This window comes from Delphinus delphis, chromosome X, assembly GCF_949987515.2.
Source record: "Delphinus delphis chromosome X, mDelDel1.2, whole genome shotgun sequence".
Lineage (NCBI taxonomy): Eukaryota > Metazoa > Chordata > Mammalia > Artiodactyla > Delphinidae > Delphinus > Delphinus delphis.
In genome coordinates, this window is record NC_082704.1 from 93,237,694 (window position 1) to 93,256,591 (window position 18,898).

At 43.6% G+C, this 18,898-nt stretch overlaps 1 non-coding gene across 1 annotated transcript; it reads left to right on the forward strand.

The window, feature by feature from the left end:
- Positions 1-503: 503 nt before the first annotated feature.
- TRNAE-UUC (transfer RNA glutamic acid (anticodon UUC)) lies at positions 504-575 on the forward strand. The gene has a single exon. It is a non-coding gene; the product is annotated as a tRNA-Glu (tRNA).
- Positions 576-18,898: the final 18,323 nt, after the last annotated feature.

The window sequence follows — 18,898 nt, forward strand, 5'->3', positions numbered from 1 at the left end:
TTCCTCATAACAGGAGGACAATAAATTTTGTTGAATAAATTGAAATGAAGCTTGATGTAACACCCTTCCCTAGATTGGGCTATAGAACTGTCTCATTATTGAAGGTCATTGACCCCAAAAAATCAATCAAGGGCTCTGAACTACAATGTAAATTAGCATTCTTTTAGAGAAAGACACAGGAAAGGCTGAACTCATATCATTTCAAAAATCAAGAAAAGGTGTCTCTGCTCCCAGTATGGTTGAGTAAGCTCCTACTGGACTAACTTTCCCATAGATAACAGCTATAAACTCTGGGGAAAAAAAAACACACAAAGAAACCCCAGCTACCTGAAGGCTCTGGAGAGTGAGCAAAAATAAGAAAATTCCACTGGGGAAATCAACCTTGGGAAGCAGGGAAAACATGGAATGAGCTTCTGCTGTTTATAGCTCTTAGCCTGAGATTAGGCTGTAGTCAGCACTGCAGAGGGCTGTTAAAACTCCCAAAGAAAATCCATTTTGGGAATTCCCTGGTAGTCCAGTGGTTAGGACTTGGCGCTTTCACTGCCATGACCCAGGTTCGATCCCTGGTCAGGGAACTAAAATCCTGCAAGCTGTGTGTTGCAGCACAGCCAAAAAAAGAAAAAAAGAAAGAAAGAAAGAAAGAAAATCCAGTTTTTCTAGCCTGAAATGTTCAGGGCAACTCATACCCACAGTCACTAGAGTGTGAGAGAAAAATCCTAGAATGAAGTTATCCAGAGAATAGAAAGTCTAAATTCTATGTGTATCCTTTGCCCAAACCTCCAGCTGAGCCCTGAACCACGGACACAGGGAAGACACAAAGTATCCCAGCTAAGGACAAAGTAATTATATTGAGATTTGAGATACTACCTAAGAGATACAGTTTGCAGTTTAAGTCCAACCAATTTAATTGCCTGCTTAAAAAGAGAAACAATCTTTGGAGGAATATAACAGAATTCAGAGTCCCCATAACATTCAGAATGTCCAGGATATAATACAAAATTACTTGAGTTGTGAAGAATTAAAAACATCACCCAGGGCTTCCCTGGTGGCACAGTGGTTGAGAGTCCGCCTGCCGATGCAGGGGACACGGGTTCGTGCCCCGGTCCGGGAAGATCCCACATGCCGCAGAGCGGCTGGGCTCGTGAGCCATGGCCACTGAGCCTGCGCGTCCAGAGCCTGTGCTCCTCAACGGGAGAGGCCACAACAGTGAGAGGCCCGCGTACCACAAAAACAAAAACAAACAAACAAACAAAAAACACGTCACCCATTTTCAAGAGGAAAGACAATCAAAGAAGACTAACCTCAAGGCAACCCAGATATTAGAATTAGCAAACAGGAAGTTTAAACTCGCCATTATAACTATGCTCAGTGACTTAAAGGAAAATATACTTGCAATAAATAAATAGAAAATCTCAGCATAGAATCTATGGAAAAAAACCAAATAAAAATTCTAGAACTAAAAGATACAATATCTAAAACAAAAGTTAAGAAAAAAAATAAAAAAGTTAATTAAGAAAAAGTTAACAAAAGTTAATAAAAAACAACTATTTCTAAACACATATGCTTCATACTATGTTATTTAAGGCAAAGGTAGAATGAGCAGAAGAAAGAAAAAAGAGGAAGAGGGAGGAAAAGCTAGAAGGATAGTTGGAGAAGAAAGTAATAAAAGAGTTATAACCAGGGCAGCCTCCAGAAGAAAGAAAATATGCATAAAGCATGGAGAGAGGGGATAGATTGAAGCTGAGTGAGAGAACTACAGGAAGAGAGACTAGAGAAGAATCATAAAATCCTAAGGCTTATAAACTGTTTTTGTTTAAGTTCTCTTCATTTGGCATGAGATGAAGAGGTTTATGAAAGGCCTGAATATATGGCTTTTAATTACCTTTAAAATGATCTTTAAAATACCAATTATTGTTTAATAAATTGCTACTCAAACTTACAGATATGCCACTCTTAGTCATTTCCTTGGCTTCAGTGGTGGACACAGTCACCCAAGTGGAGGTTAGATTCTTTATCTTCACTTTATACAAACCACAGAGCACTCAGGTCACGTCTATCACCCGTCTAACTGAGGAAATTCCAGCAAGATGGGTCCTCAGAAATAACTCCCTCTCACCATTGTGGGTGGGACTGGAAAAGGGCTGCATATCTAAGGGCTGTCAGGATAGCTTGGGAGTCTGAGAAGAAGCCCTGTCTAATGCAAAATCAACTGGGTCTTGTATATTTTCTGAGCTCCAATTCTCTTGGCACAGACTGCCAACTGAGGCCACGACAGGGCAATTTTTAGGTTAATAGGGGGCTCTACTAAGTAGAAAAACCCTTAAAGACTTAAAGATACTAATTTTTAATTCCAGAAAAGATAATTTTGATTGAGAGAGGAAAGACTTCTTGAGAAGACAGCCCCTGTCTCCTGGGGCTGGAGATCAAGTTGGAAAATGACCAAGTGATCCAAAGCCATTGATAAACCACTGTCTGGCTGTGGGCTGTAGTTTGGTTTTTATAAGTCCACTAAGGCCACGTGTAATGAAAACCAACTGAACAACTTCTAATTTCTAATTCTAATTTCTTCTATCCTAGTATCATTTTTCAGATTCAGAAGCAGACATTAAACTGACATTGCTATATCTTTTCTTTTCTATTGTATATTAAGCCTTTAACCTCCCCCCCCAAATATGAATGTTTTCATGCTTCCATCCGTATATGGCAATATTGTTCTTTTTTCTGAATTGGTTGTGTAATTTCTATAAAATGTTTTTGATCACAAGCCATTTCTTATTTGCTTTAGAGAAGTGATAGGAATTAGTCTGTAATATCACGGATGGGAGAAAGAGTTAATGGGAATTTCAGTATCATACAAGATCAACAAAAATAAAGGGAGTTGCTGATCTACATTTATGCGCTAAACTGTGTTTGCTCAGAGCCATGAATTCAGGAAAGGTTCCATGATAAAGAAAGAAAACAATAATAGTTGGCCTTGGTATAAAAGCTCTTTGTGTATGAAGCAGATGCAGATCAGTAAACAATGCAAGCCTCTTTCAATGGTTGTCCTAAATAAATTTAGACCATGCTTTGCTTTGTTTTTCAACAAAACAATTTTAGCATTTTGAGGGAATTCATCATTTTCATCCGTAAGAATAGACTGAGTTATGGGGCACATGAAACTGTGCTGGATACTCAAAGTATTGAATATTTTTTATGGAAAATAAAGAAAATGAGATATGTATACATATAGCTGATTCACTTTGTTGTACAGCAGAAACTAACACAACATTGTAAAGCAATTATACTCCAGTAACTATGTTAAAAAAAAAAAAGAATGAGTTGTTAGAGAAACCCCTAAAAAAAAAAAAAAAAGAAAATTAGGAATTTCTCTTATCAGATCAATAAATCAAAACCTTTTCAGTATAATTCACTGTGTTCCAAGCTGTGTGGGGATATAAATGAATACAGTGTGACTTTTATTGTTAGACAAGTCGTTCCAGTGCTGCACATTGTTGTCAAAGGATAACACTGTAGGTCTGGTAGCGTGTTCTGAATGTGGGGCCAACTCTTTTTTCTGGGACCAATCTGAGCACTCCCCACCCCAAGTTTTTTTAACAGATTCATTGAGATATAATTTACATATCTTTACATATATCATCATATATTTACATTTGTGTAACTACCATCACTATCTAATTTTAGAATGTTTTTATCACTCAAGAAGAAGCCCCATACCCACTAGCAGTCACTGCCCATGACCCCCTCTCTTCAGCATCTGGCAATCACTATTCTTTCCGTCTCTCTACACTTGACTATTTTGGACATTTCATATAAATGGAATCATATAACATGTAGCCTTTTGTGACTGGTTTCTATCAGTTAGCATAATGTTTTTGCAGTTCATCCACATTGTAGCATTCCTTTTTGCTGCTGAATAATACTCCAGTGTATGGATATACCACATTTTGTTTGCCCATTCAGCATTTGACGAATATTTGGGTTGTTTCTATTTTTGGCTCTTATGAATAATGGTGCTATGAGTGTTTGTGTGCAGGTTTTTGTGTGAACATGTGTTTTTATGTCTCTTGAGTATATACCTAGGAGTGGAATGACTGGGTCATATGGTAACTCTGTGTTTAAATTTTTGAGGAATTTTCAAACTACTCTCCAAAATGACTACATACCAACAATGTATGAGGGTCCCAATTTCTCCACACCCTTGACAACTTTTGCTATTATCTGTGTTTTTTATTAGAGCCATCCTAGTGGATGTGACATGGTATCTCATTGTGGTCTCCCTCCACTTTTAAGTGTTGTTGTTAGAGAACACTTAACCTCTACTATGAAGATTCCTGGGCCATCAGCCCCCTAAAGGCTTTTAACTGTGCCCCTGAGTTCACCTCTTCTCTTGTATCTGGTAGCAAATCTGAGGAAGAAACCACTGATTTATTCATTCATCTAATGTTTACCGAACATCAACCGTGCCAGACACTGGAGACAAAGTGAGGAAAACACAGTTCCAGTCCTCATAAAGCTCACAGTCAGCAGGGCATATGGCTCTCTGCACACGGGGTACATGGTAGTGTGGAGAGTGTGGTGGAGGAAAAATCCAGAGTCCCTATTGTGGACCAATAGAGGATGGTGGGAATGAGAATAGAGGAACAGAGTGGGTGTGAAGGTCATACAAGGCCCCATGAGCCAGGCTAAGAAGTTTGGACTTTATCTAAGAACATGTATAAAAATGCAGGTTCTTCTAAAAAGGCGAGTGGCTTGATCATATTTGAGTTTTAGGTTATCACTCTAATCGAAGCAGAAACCTAGAGGAGAGAGAACCCCATGATGGTAAGGGTGACTAGCCCCTATGAAAACCCAATTCCTAGAGTGGTAGGGATCCTTCCCGTCTCTGGGAGGACCTCTGGGGAGCTCACCCTGTGTTCCTGGCCTCATGGCTGAGACTCCTAATTCCCACACAAATCCCTTCTATAACCTCTTCCCTTTTACTTAAAGCAGTGGCTCTCAAGGTATGGTCTTTGGACCAGAATCACCTGTGAACTTGTTAGAAATTCAAATTCTTGCGCCTTACTCCAAATCTATTCAGTCAGAAATTATGGGAGTGGGCCCAGCAATCTGTGTTTCACCAAACCCTCCAAGGGATTCAGATAAACATTCAAGTCTGAGAACCAGAGGTAACTCAAGTGGGTTTCCATTGCTTGCAACTAATCCACTAACAAAAGGCAGAGTATCTCAATATAAGGAGACGTTGCAAGGCGGTATATGTTTAATTGCCTAATGGCTTAGACTAGGAGTCAGCAAACTGTGGCCCACAGGCCAAATCCTACCAGCCCCCTGTTTTTGTAAATGAAGTTTTATCGGAACACAACTGTGTCCATTTGTTTAAGTATTGTCTATGGCTGCTTTTGCGCTGCAGTAGCAGAGTTGAGTAGTTGTGACAGAGACTATATAGCCCACAATGTGGAAAATATTTACAATATGACCCTTTACAGAAGAAGTCTGTCAATCCCTGATCTAGACTAATTGCATGATACGGGACATTCTGAAGAAGGAGATGTTACAAGGAAATGCCAGAGTCCAGGTGATAAAATAAAACACAAATCTAGGTGATAATGAAAGCTAGCAACTCCAAGTATGATATTGGAAGACCCATTTCTTGGTGAGCAGGAGTAGTTGCACCATATTAAATCTATAGGCTTAAATCTTCACAAAAGACCCCACTGACCACAAGATTTCAAACTTAAGGGGCTTACCAAAATGCAAATTATATGTACGGTATAACTGAATCACTTTGCTGTACACCTGAAACTAACATTATACTTACAACTATACTTCAATAAATAAAAAAAGACTATACTTCAATAAAAAAATTTTTTAATGCAAATTCTATCTCCCTTTCCATTCTGATTCAGAGGCTTGGATCTGAGGAGGAGTCCAGGAATCTGCATGCTGACCCACTGTCCCAGGGGAACCTACTGCAGGTGCTTCCTGACCAGCCTTGGATGGGCACTGGGCTGGAGGCTGGTCCAGGGGCTTTAATACCACGAAGCTGCAAAATCTGGCCTGCAAAACACATGCTGCTTTCTGAACCTTGCTTGTCTTTTCCCATCCATCGGGGATCCAGGAAGAAGAAATCTTCCTTGGATCGCTCTTCTTTTGGGTTTCTTGCTTTTCTGTGACTTCTAAATCCCTCTTCCCAGCATCATATCTCAGATGTCTAGACGCTTCCAAGCATAAGGCAAGGGAGAGGCTGAGCTTTTTCCCATATGTCTGAGGCTCCTCCTGAAGTTCTGGGTCCCTGTCCAAGGATTCACCCTTCTCGGGGTATCTGCTCTAGGAATGGCCTCAGGTTTCAGAAGAGAACATTTCTCTTGCCCATGGGGATGCCTTACTTTGCAGATCTCAAGAGATGAGGCTTAACAGAATACAACATAATTACTGAAATGTCCATGCAAGGGAGACTGACATATGGCATGAGGGTCATCTGCTTATGAGGTCATGACATCTGGACAATGTTATCGGAGGATTGATGGGATTACAGCCAAGTCAGTCATACCACAGGAAGACCAGACACTTTGGCATGGCCTCCTTTGTCATTGATCTGTACAAGCTCCTCAGATCTGGTGTCGTAATTCTCTTTACTTGTCTGTATTCCTCACTAGACAGTAAGTTTCTTGTAGGCAACAGTGTCGCATTCACCCTCATATCCCCAGCATCGTGCTTATGTTATAGGAGCCTTTCAGTAAATGTCTAATGAATGAGAACAAATGACTATATGGATGGTTCACTGAGTCATGCTGATCTGTTAAACCCAATAGTGAATATGATAGTGTCCTTATTCTCCTATTCAAAAATCCCATTGCATTGGCTGCAGCATTCCAGCTATATGAATGAATCTGTCAATGTGATTGCTATATCAGGACTTTCTTAGAGTTTCTTTTCTAGTCAGCAAGTTTTGGAAAAACCATAAGTCATGCAGACTTCTAAATCTAACTGCAAGCCCAGCCTACTGAAGTTCGAAGTCTGGATGGCCCCCAAATGATATTCTAATATCTTCAACCAAAGAGAAACAAAGGGTGAAATACTTCAATTGACAACTTACCTACATTCTAGCTGGCCTCACCAGCTCAGAATTCAGTTCATCTATCAAGTTTTCTCATTTGAGATTTACTGTGTAATTCCCCTTTTCTGAATGAATCTTACTTGGCAACCAAGACACTTCACTGTCAATCTTAGTTTGAATTTAGTGACGTTGAAATCATTGGCACAAAGACCAGACGTGAATTCTAATAAGAACAAACGCTATTAAAGGGAGCTAATTTTAAATACCTTTCTCTTAAGCACCATTCTGCCACTCGTCTGGGTCCTATATCAGATGCCTAAGCAGGTGGTGGGGAGAAGGAAGGAAGCAGAAAAGAGAAGACCATCTGTCTCTCAACTGCAAGCACAATAGGTGAGTAAGAAGACACCCATGCATGGTAACACTCCTACCACACAAACTTCCTTAGCAGATGACACAGTTTAGTGTGAAAATGGCCTCTGCAGACTGTAGGAGAACTGGGGTCTCCTCCTACCATCACCACTTCTCAGTTATGTGTGTAATCTTAGGTAAGTCTCATCAGCGCTTGGGTTACCAGTTTTCCCATATGATGAACTAGAGTCCAAAGTTTCCTTTCAGGTGCGTACCATATATGCCAGTTACGGTGGTTGCCTGTGCCTCTGGCTGATTCAAAGAGAGAAAGGATCCATTTGCAAAGGGAGCTAAAGCTGAATGATCATTATTCCGAGAGAAGTCACAGAGGACAAGATGGGCCCCACGCAAGTCAACATTATGAAGGAGAAGGAAATGTGAGTAAGCGGAAGATGTAAGGTAAGGATTAGTGGATGACAAGAAGGTCCGTAAAAAGAGGGAAATGGAACTGAGATGGGAGTTTGTTGGGCCCACAAACCCCTGTTCCTAGAGGTTATATTCTCACTGGCTTTGGAGCCTTCTGTCAACTCTCAGTACTTCTCAGGGCCTAGCCATACGGCATTTCCTGGTCACAAGTATCCTTATCCCATTGAGGTAATCGTGAAGTAAACTTATCCAATTGCTGCTTCTTGAAACTCAAAAGAACCTAACTAGAACAGGAGCTTGAAATCTATGATTCTATGAAGTTTTACAAAGCTGTATGGTACAAGCAGTGTGATAGGCACAAAAAGAATGAGATATATTCATTTCAATCGTGAGTTTCCAAACACCAACACCACTTGCTAGTTAAAACCCAGACCAAAACAGATGCTGACTGTTCGGATGTTCGCTCCTGTGCACGTGGACAAGATCCCAGCGCTCCAGGCCTCTCGAATCAGATAGGGCATGGTTGCTTCACACACCAGGACAGAACATGCACACCTGAATCAGCCACCAGAGGGAGTATAAACAAATGTGCAAACAGGCGAGGGGGAGCCTCCCTCCTCACCTTGCTCCTGGGTGCTAGAATTTCCACCAAGGATGTCCTTTCATCTGTTGTTCATCTCAAACTGCAGCTAGCTGCAGACCAGCGTGGGTCCCAAACAGGGAAGCACTTGTTCAGACCGCGAAGCATCCAATGTCGAGTGTACCGTCGTTTCGCAATTTCACACCACGTATTGTTTAGGTAGGCGATGGTCTCTTTCTGCACAACACAGGCAGTATGCATCCAAAGAACTCTGTGTTCTAAAGATTGTTTCCAAGTTGTTTAGAACATAGAATACCTTGTCCCACAGAAATGACGTAAGGAATCCTTGAGTTTGCAGGCTAGCCCCCCATTGTTAATGACCCCTTGATCAGACTGAACCGCAGAGCCACTACTATGCTTCTGGAAGATTGAACAACCATTTAAAATGTTGCTGACATAATGCTTTTCAGCTCAAACACCAAGCACCACCTTTTCCAGGCAGTGGTTCTTGATACCCCACACCTTGGATGAGGTTAACTGCTTCCCCCTCTGTGTCCTCTCACATCCTCACCACCACCTGGTTTTACACATCTTTCTTTCAGAGCATCTACAATACTTCATGAAAACCAGGTTCACAGAGGTCTCACTGTACTCTTCCCTGAACCCAAGATCTCATTGCAAGGAGAATGGGCGTCTGTTCTTTATCACCTGGGTGCTGGGCACAGAACGCGCACTTGTGATGTGTTTGGTCAAAGGGCATAGTGGTGGGATCCCGCCACCTCCTCTCTCATCCCTGCTTTCAGGTCTCTTCCGACCATCACTCCGCTGCTCATCCTTCCTCCTATAAGGAGAGCCTGGGTCTGGGAGGTTGAGCTTAAGGCAGGGAGTAAGAAGACTCCAGAGATTTCTCCCTTAAAATACAGGAGAGTCTTTTCTAGTCCGTAGGAATGGCAGGGGGTGGGAGGGAGAGGACTGGACACGAAGAGGACCCAGGGGCTTTCCTGCTGATCCCCCCATTCGGTCTTACTGGGGGTGGGGCAGTGGGCAGTGGTCTTGACTCCCACAGACATACAATTCTGGGTCCCCACCTTGGCTCCACTGGAAGGGAAGGCCAATATTCTGAAAAAAAAAAAAAAGAATAGCCTTTTCCATGTTCAGGCAGAGCCGAATCTCCGAATCTTTGAACTATCTGTGCTCACTGGGGAGAATCTTAATTCGGGAAATAGAAAAATCTCGCGTGTTTGGCCATGAAATTCATGAAGTAACCATTGGAGTCTCGGGTGCTAGGCTTGGGTCTGCCATTCATCAGTTCTGAGGCCACACACCATCCTGTCCAGGAAATGGGCCTTTTGGACTATCGATTTCAATATTGTATCTTTGCAGCAAACATATCTTCCCATTTGTTTTGACGACTTTGCTACCTCATTTTACAGTTGAAAAACCTAGGAGGTCCCAGGAGGTAAAGACGTGTACTCAAGGTCACGCAGCTAATCAGGAGCTGTGTCAAGAGCAAAAGCAGGGTAGTCAGGCCCTCGGCTGGGCGCGTTTCCACCTCATCTCCCCGCAGCCCCGAGCCAGCACCCGCAGAGGGGGCCAAGGGTGCGCTGCAAGTTCGAAGGAAGGAAGTTTGAGTTTTCAAATTAGCTGTGGATAAGTCACACATGGATAATCAAGAGCTGACTGCAGCCGGGGCTCTAACTGAGCTTTAAGTCAATATTATAAGCTTGAATATTTATGGGTATTTTGGTTTGTTTCCAAAAGCGGATGGAAAACTCCAGAAAGGCAGGATTTACAATGCTTTCCCAGCATTTGTGCATTTTGATGTTGATGTGAGTGGACTGAAATCCGAAGGGAAACACAGAAGGAAGAGGGCACCACTGGCTTCTCAGTTTTAGGGGAGTGAGGGGTCATTAGGGGACTCTGAGGTTGCAGAGCAAAAGGTGCTATTTGGCTGAGTGATTAACTCTCAACTTTGAAAAGCATTATGGGACATTTTCCAGGAATGCCTTTGAGCTCTTTGGAGGAGAGTCATAACTTCAGGTCTCCTCTCGCGTGGCAGTCACCTTCCCGCCCTGGCTCTGACATTCCTTGGCTATTGGAAATCTGACCTCCTTCCTTTCTCCTCATTTCTAGGGCACTCTTCAAATTAATTAAATTCTAATTAAATTGTATTTTTCCTTTGATAACTTAGCCGTGCCCTTGAGATTATCGGAGAAGATAAGAGCAAGGGCTTTACACGGGAACTCTGGGATGGTGGCCTTGCCCGTAATTTACTAGCTATGTGACCTTGAGTGAGTCACACCTTGATAAGCCCCATCTGTAAAATGGGAGTCCTGGGGGCCCCACAGACCTGTCTGGAGGATTACATGAAGGATGAATATGGAAGGGCTTTGTAAACTGTAAAGTGCTGTCCCCTAGTGCACAGCGTCTGTAGTTCTTGTTACTGCTAGTGAGTTCTGGGCTGTTATACAGCCTGGTATGGGAATTGCGTGATTAACCTCCTCACTAAGATGAGCCTAAAAAAAGGTGTCATAGGTGAAGCTTGTCCTGAGCAATCGCCTCCTTGGGTCTCAGTTAAAGGTGACATTGTGCACTTACAGTGTATCAGGCGTTCTGCTAACACCATGCATGGCTCACTTTGTTAAATTCTTATAACAACCCTATGATGACAGGATCATTATTCCAGTTTCACTCATGTGGAAGCGGAGGCACAGAGTGGTTAAGACACTTGCCTGAAGTCACATAGCTAATATGTGTCAGAGCCAGGAAATGAAACCAGGTGGGTCTTACTCCAGAGTCCTAGCTGCTATCTATAGTGGAAGATGGTATTTTCCAAAGCAGGCTGCAACAAAAGCTCCCATCCCCACAAGTAGTTCTACACTAGGACCCATCGAGGTGGAATCGAATTCCCCTCCCCTTGAATGTGGGCCAGCCTTAGTGATTCACAGGTAACCAGTAGAATACATTGGAAACGACGCCATGTGACTTCTGAGCTAGGTCGGAAAGAGAGAAAGAGCCTGCTCTCTAGATACTCTCATTGGGGATGTTCTTTTTCAAAATTCAGCCTCTGTGCCTGCAGCTTCCGCCTGGGGCTCTTGGGACTCTTGTTCTCTAGACACTCTCTTTGGGGATGTTCCTTTTCGAAACTCAGCCTCTGTGCTGTGCAAAGCCCAGACCACATGGAAAAGCTGCGTGTAGGCCCCCTGTCTACAGTCCCAGGCTACACAGCATCCTCGCCCAGGTGCCAGACACGTAGTGAGGAAGCTCAGACAATCAAGCCTTCCGCCAGCAAGTCTTCCCAGCTGAGGCAGAGACAAGCGCCCCTGCTGTGCCCTGTCTGAATTTCTGACCCACAGCCTCCCTAAACATATAAAACGGTTGTCGTTTCGCTTCACTAAGTTTAGAGAGGTTTGTGATGCAGCGATAGATAACTGGAACAGCTACTCTGCTATTCTCTGTGAGTTCTTTCCGGGCAACGCCCGCCTCCCTCCTCGATTGGTCAGAACTCCCCACTGTGATGTCCTGGATGGTCCTGGCAAAATCGACCTCTGCTGTTTCCCATTCTCTTAAGACCCTGAACTCTCTGGATGAGAGAGGGAAATTCTGAGAGGGTTAACTACACTCATCCCTGCTAAGCTATTTCCTGGTTAATCGTCAGCCTTACAAGATCTCAGATCTTTTGCTAATATGCCTGTCTTCGTAAGAGATCTCAGGAGCCAGGCTGGCCAAGGATGAGAAATCCTGGCCCTTCGCTGGACACATTTCTGGATGGGGGCTTGCTCAGACCCACAGAAAGGCTGCCCTGCGCTGCCTGATGCTGGCTCCGGTGTGAAGCGGCCAAGAATGGCTTTCCTTTTGAGAAAGTCAAAGGAGTCTTAAGGGGAGCCACACAGACACCAGGGACAAGACCACTGTGGTAATGATCCAGACATTTCCCAATCATGCCTGATCTTGTCACATCTCCCAACCTTGCTCCCTGAGCTTCTCTTGTCCGGGGACTAGCGCCCAGCTGGGAAACCTGAGGGTGGGACTCAGAGTCAGGAAGCTGATTACCTATTGGTGGATGGTAGTGACTGGAGGGGAGCATGGGCAGGAGGGGGGCTTCTGAGGGCCGGTCATGTTCCCTTTCTCTCGATCTGGGTGCTGCTTGCACAGTGTGTTCACTCTGTGATGACTCACTGAGCTGTGCACTTATGCCTTGTGCGTGTCTTCTGCGTGTATGTTACATATCAGTAACAAGAAAAAAAGAGAGCACACCAGCAATTCAGCTGCGGGGTTGAAACCTAAAATAAATGCTCGAGGAGCAATAACAGAGGAAACGTGCCTAGCAGTTGGAGCAGTGCCCCTCAGCAGTGAAGTCCTTCAGAGACCAGGCCATAGCTTTCATGTTTGTGTCACCAGTACCAACATGAAATCTGCCATACAGAAGGCGTCCAAGGAGTGTTCACTGACCGCCCCCACCCCCAACCCTTAGCCTCCCTTTCCTCCTTCCTACTCCTTACCTCGACTGACAGGAAAAGCCTTTCCAGAAGGCTCTTCTAATAATACCCACCCCCATGACAAGATCTATATTTTCTCAGACCTGCTCCCTGTCATTGTTGATGCCTGAGATGATGCAGGACAGGTAAGGCGAAAACAAATGAAGATCCTAAGATTCCCCAGGGGAACTTTAATCAAGACCTTTGCCTTCTTCTCCCAGCAAACCCTCCACAGAGCTGTGAAGGAACAGCACTATGTAGCTGATTGATGCCGTGCTGGCTGATTTACATGTACGAACGCTTTTCATCTTCATGACAACCCTGTGAGGTGGGGACTGCTGTTAATCCCATTTATAGGCAGCTGAGCCGAGGCACAGAGAAGTTAAGCAACTTGCCCAAAGTCACACAGCTCGTAAGTGACAAAGCCTGGATTAAAGCCAGCAATCTGGCTCCAGACTCTGTACTCTCAAGCCCTATGGAATCCTGTCCTTATGGAGATGACAATAACATATACTTGGGAGACATTTCCAAAATATTTGTTTGATAAATGCTGAATAACTGAATAGAGAATAGTTTATTCTACAACATTAAAAAAACCCCAGTGTTGGAGCCGGTGGTATTTTCAGCAGCTGGGGGTGAAGGTGGGGAGAGGCTAGACGGGGGTTTGCTAGACCTCCGGGCCTCGCAAATAAGTGCTCCTTGGATCAGAGAAAACAAAATCTTACTCACAGAAGAAAGATCCCTTGCTTTTCCTCCACCCCCCTCAGGATCTGAACAGATAATCAGAGCGTGCAGACATTCAGCAGTAATCAATTAGTACCTACTTTAGATTAAATTGAGAATATGTAAATCGGGTGCCTCATCAAGGCTGCACACAGCCAGTGATTTGAGATGCAGACACCCCGACGATGTGCTGCAAACATACCGAGTCTCTGCGACACAGAAGGGCATGCAAATCTTGTCCCACAGACGAAAAATTTCTTAGACTGGGAAACCTGCTGTTCTTTGCACACACACACACACACACACACACACACACACACACACACCCCTACACACACCTACACATACACAGAAACACATTCGCGCGCATGCACTTTCCTTATCCACTCTTCCCCATCTTTCCAGAGGCACGTATTTTCTTATATCATCAGAAAGAGCCCTCAGTGTAAAAACCCAGTGTCAGGATCAAAAACAGCACAGCATCCTTGAGCTTGATCCGTCATTCCACGTCACCCCAAAGGTCTAGAAGTTAAGCCTTGTTTTGATGTTTGGAGACCTTTTATTTTTGACAGTGGTATAAATAAAATCAGTGGCTACATATGACTGGGCTTCCTGGATTCCTTTCCAAGTTCTCAGAAAGGGAAATGCGAGAAGGGACACCGATCAGATTTCAGAAGGTATTTCTGAGAGTTGGCCTGACGTGCAACCCAAGGGACAAGCAACATACTCTAGGATCAAACAAATTAGGAAAATAGGGCCCTGGATCAGCAAGCCTGGGAGGCAAAGGGGGTCTAAGCAATGAAAGATCTGACTGGAGCAGAGGCATTCATAAGGCAGGTTCTATGCCAACCTGTCTATGGAGGGTCCCTGGGAACACAAACCATAAGGCCCTAACTGTCTGAGCAGGAACCCAGGGAAAATCAGAGCCTGCAGGCAGAGGGTATTTTCAGATTGTGGTCCCTAAACTGTCCTGTTGAGGCCTGGAAGATTGGTATTTTTCATGGAATTCTCTCAACAGGCAAATCAAGAGCAAGAAAGATGCTGATCGCCATCCGTGGAGTATGGCGCTGAGCTTACAGAATGACTGCTCAGAGTGGTCGCGTGACCAGGGCACTGAAGAAAACTGGCTGAGGAGGCCCACAGGTTTCACTGAGCCCAAGGTTAGGAGAGGCATTCCAACTGGAGCTGTGATTCTCACCTAGTCAGAAAGCTGAAATCTTTACATCATCTGAGCTTTCCCTGCCACCTTCTTCAGAGTGCTAAGGGCATACATTTATTTATTTTTTTAAACTAAAATGAATTTCAGAGCAAAATGGCTTTGAGGAGAATTCTGAGCTATTCCTTGATAGCAAATAACCAACAAGTATTATTTGGCACCTCCCAGATGCTGTACCCTGTACTAGACATGAAAGTCAAGATATATGAAAGCTATAAATATATATTTCATAAATAAAGATATGAAAAGCAATCCTTGGTTAATTTTCATTCCAATTCAGAAGAGAGGCATGAGTTCAAGAAAATGACCAAAAAGTAAGGGAGGGGCCAGAGACCAGAAATGGTGAAGAGCTGGTTATTTGGGAATCCTTAGAGCAGAGTTCAGAGATTTGTCCCTAACCTATGGGAAGAAGAATTTGAATTAAGGGAAAAGAGCAGAGAGGGAGGATATTCCCGTGACAGAACGGACAAGAAGAGAATACTAATGAGGCCGACTCCCAGTTCATGCTGAATGTGGTAGATTAGAAAAATGCTTACAAATTATTCGCCTCTCTGCATTCATTTCCCTGCAATGTGACACTGCAGCTCCTCCCATCAGAAGATGGGGTCTGTTTCCTTTCTCCTTGAATCTGGGGTGTCTATATGACTGGCTTTAGCCAATGGGACATTAACCAATGAGACATAGGCAGAGGTTTCAACAGGACTGACACCTTGGGGTTTGTCCTCTTGCTGCACTTGGGACCGTTAGACCACCATGTGAATGAGCCTGAACTAACCTATTGGAGAGGCTACATGGAGGAGAACTCAGAGGTTCTTTGGCAGAGGGATACTTTGATGAGAGCAGTGTTTTAAGAAGAAATGAATGAGAGATTGGAAGGGTAGAGCTTAGAGTGGAGAAGCCCGGCTTGAAGGTGATCAGAGCTTGGATAAAGGAGGATCTAAAATCTCAAAGGTATTTCAGAGGAAGGAATAGAAAGTCATTAAGACTGATCAGGTATAAAGGAGTAAAGGATGGCTTCAAAGATGTCTCCAAAGTTTATCCTTTTTAAGCCTGGGAAAACAGTGGTTTCAAAGATATAGAATGGAAGGTTGGGAAGGGCAAGCAAATCAAGTGTGATTCAGTCAGAAATTTCATGGCTGTCCAAACATTGTTAGAACCCACTTAAAATTGTAATCTGTTGGAAGAATCAGTGTATCCTACAGAATGCAAGGGAAAGCTGACAACCCAAGCCTTAGAAAGGGCAAGAAAGAGGCTAAGCTTGGAGATCTCAGTAGCTTCTCAACTGAGTTTGAATTCTTGAGGGTGAGGCTGTAGGCCACCCAACAGATGAGCTCCTGGCTCAGGTATTTGTGGATCCTGATCCAACCAGCTGTGGAGGAGGATGAGAATAATAAGTGTATAGGATGTACTCTCCAGAGCTATAAAGAGGCAGATGAGGGTCAGGGAGGAAATAATGGGCATCTCCCTAAAATAGGAGAGGATAATGGATGCGGGTGTGGGAAGGCTGAATTGGAAATGAAAATAGGAACTCCAAATGTGGATGTCCTGCTGGAAGTTTGAAACACAGGGCTAAATGGTTAGGCCAAGGTTTCAGATTTGAGTGACACTAGCCTATAAGTGATGGTGGACACCAGCAAATGATGATTAATTCATCTTCCAAGAGAATAGTAAGAGAAGACCTTAGGCTGGAGGCCAGGAGTCCTGGGCAATGCCTGTAGATGTGAAAGGAGAAAGTGGACCCACTAAAAGAGAAAGGGCAGAGTGAAAGCCTCAGAGAACGCGGGATGGAAATCAAGGCAGGGGAGACTGGTCAACTAAGTCTAATGAAATGGGGGTAGAAGAGACTGAGGACCATGAAAAAAATCCTTTGTATGTTTAGGTGATCATTGGTGACTTTTAGGAGAAGAAAATAGAGGATCATGGTTTACCCCTTTCCCCCAAGGGAAGGCGAGAAGTAAAACCATGGGAGGAGTCTACAGTGAAACTCTCACCAGTTGGTTTGGCACTATTCTAAAAGCAAAGGGGCTAATTTTCTTTGAGAGCGTAAAGATGGAGAGAGAAAGCATTGGAGACATCTTCAAATGTCCACAAATCAGCCTTAGGAATGTCTTCTTTTGAGGAAAACAGTACCCAAATTCAAAGACTATACAAAGAGACTTCAGCTTTCCATATATCACCCATGGAGGTGTCATCCGACAGTTCTGGAACCATTGCCAAAAAGACTGGCTGAGACCCGTGTGATTTGCAGAGTCTAAGTTTCTGTAAAACATTTAGTCAAGCAGTTGGGTAACAGTCGAGTCAGTGGACTTGCCCTTATTACTCACGGGGATGCCCCTGGGGCTTTCTTCACTGCAGTTAATTTCCAGGACATGGCGCCACTAAATATTAGCATGTCCCTTCATGTTAATGGCAAATGGCAAGAGGCTCTCATAATTTAGATATTTTTATGGCTGTTCTGTGGGAGCTAATTTTGTCTAACAAAACCCCATTAAGTTTTAGCTCTATCCTTTTCCCTTCCTCCAACTCCCAGAACTGGGACTTATATGTTAATTGCAGCCAGTCTATGCTAATTAGGTTTCATTTCTGTTTCTTAAAGAGACACATGCCACGGGGCCCTGCCCCAGTCATCACTCCTTCCCACCTCCACAGCCAGCTTTTCAGAGGTTAAACTCCAGACTGGGTGAAGAATACAGGTAAGGCTCACACTTGAATTTGGAAGGCAGAGGGGTGGGTATTTCTGTATTTCCCACAACTTCCTTTGAAGAAGAAATGCTTCTTTTCCATGAAATTCTATGTGTAGCATTTCTAATTGAGAAACAAATCAAAACACTATTAGATTCCTTAACTACACACAAAACTCAGCAAAATACCCCCAAGGCCTACTATAACCACTGCTTTGAACAGAACACCCTCAATCCTGAAGCTTTCATCTATCTGCTGTGACAAGCTCAGGCTCGTCACTAAAGGCTGAGTAAGGATTTGCAGGGCAAGAACTGCCCAAGCAAAAGAGCAACTTTCTGTATTAATGCTTGATTCTATTCGCTGAATGAGTGCTTTCTAGGAGCCCAATACACATTTGGGAGGAGAAAAAGATGGGTAAGACAAAGATCCTCCTGTAAAAAAGTCTCCAGTTTAGTGGGAAGACATAATAATACTATTAACATTAAATACCTAGTATTTATAAATACCTAGTATTTATCAGGCACTACTGTGAACTCAGTTTACATATATTATCACATTTTAATCATCACAACAATAATATGAGGTAGATATTTATCTGTCCATTATACAGATGGGAAAATTGAGGCTTGGAGAGGCATAGTATATCAGTTACCTAGTGCCACAAATTCTGCTGTGCAACCCACCACAAAACTCAGTGACACACCATAATAAGGTTTATTTTTATTCAGCACGGGTCCATGGGTCCGCTTGGGGAGTTCTGCTTCAAGATGTGGGTCATCCTGGCTTGGCTGCAGGTTGAGTTCAAGTCTGTTCCTGTGTATCTCATCCTCTTTGGACCCAACAGCTAACCTGGGGTGTGTTCTACTCATGATGATGGTAGAGTCACAGGGCGACAACTGGAAACACACAGTAGGCTCAGAACTCACTCACTGTCACTCTCACTCATATTCTATTAACCAATACAAGTCACATGGCAAGACTAACATCAATGGACAGGGAAGTATTTTATGCCCAACCAAGGGGGGGAAATTGTAAAGTCACATAGAAAAGGCTGTGGGTGTGTAATTCTAATAGAGGGAGGGTGCAAAAAATTAAAAACAGTGACCTAATCTGCACACACAGATCAAAATGGGTAGAACTGGGATTTGGACTCAGAATGATCAGGCTCTAATGCCCATCCTTCTAACCACCGTTAGGCTGCATGCAAACATCTAAGAACAAGGAAGTCAGGCAGCGGCAAATGAATAGTAATGACATTCTGATTGGGGGGTTGGGTCAGGCGTCACAGAGGGGATACCTGGGCATGAAGATGAAGAGCATTTTTGATAGGCAGAGACAAAAGTCAGGGCATTGCTGCTGCAGGAAACAGCGTGAGGATGGATGGAAGG